The sequence below is a fragment of the Micropterus dolomieu genome, linkage group LG14 (assembly GCF_021292245.1).
Source record: "Micropterus dolomieu isolate WLL.071019.BEF.003 ecotype Adirondacks linkage group LG14, ASM2129224v1, whole genome shotgun sequence".
Classification (NCBI taxonomy): Eukaryota; Metazoa; Chordata; class Actinopteri; order Centrarchiformes; family Centrarchidae; genus Micropterus; species Micropterus dolomieu.
In genome coordinates this window covers 17,183,706-17,184,579 of record NC_060163.1, presented here as the reverse complement: position 1 = coordinate 17,184,579, position 874 = coordinate 17,183,706, and positions in this window count along the sequence as shown.

Genomic DNA, 874 nt, shown 5'->3' with positions numbered 1-874 from the left:
TTTTCCTCTCTTGTCTAGATGCTACATTTATTTCCTCCCCTCTCAACTGTGTTGGAAAATCAATATCTCCCTATACCAGCTGGTCTGGCTAATTCAGTGTGAAATTCAGTGTTTTTGAGGCGCACACAATCCCTCGAGGATATGACACGTCAGGCTCTCGCCAAGCCTTCGGCAGTGTCCTTTTTGATCACTGCGCACTCATCAAAGCAAGGATTAGGCATTTTACTGAAACTGGATGGAGTTGGAGGTTATTTCATATATAACCTAAGTTAAGGTCCAAGGTTCACTGACAACCAAAGTGCGTCATCCAAACCTAGTCTGTGTGATAGCTTGTGAAAATGTATTTTATATTGCATTTGTTGCTTGGGTGATTTTTAACCATTGGCTGGTCTTCATGAATGTAGTAAAAAACAGAGCAGAGTAGATTTTGGGCAGCAATGTCTTGTTGTTGATAAAGAAGTGTTCAAATTAGTTGTATTATTATTAAGTAGGGAAGCCAGTCAGACTCTTGGGATGACTTGAGGCCAGACAGAGCAGGAGGAGCCGGCCATCTTAGTGTGAATATCTATATCTGTGAAAGTACTGAATTGAGCTTACACCTTCATAGTGATGGAAGGTACTGAGTACAGTACTGTTCTCAAATACCCTTTTCAGGTATTTTTTATTTTGTGACTTTTACTCCTCTACATTTCAGAGAGAAATATTGCACTTTGTACTCTACTACATTTGTGTGAGGCTGAGCTACAGTTACTCCACACACACACTTCAAAACTAACTTTTTAGTCTATCAGACAAAGTTTTGTTTTATTAAAACAACACTTCCTTTGTGGCAAAAACTTCAGAGAAAGCTTCAGCTGAGGATTCTCACTTATCT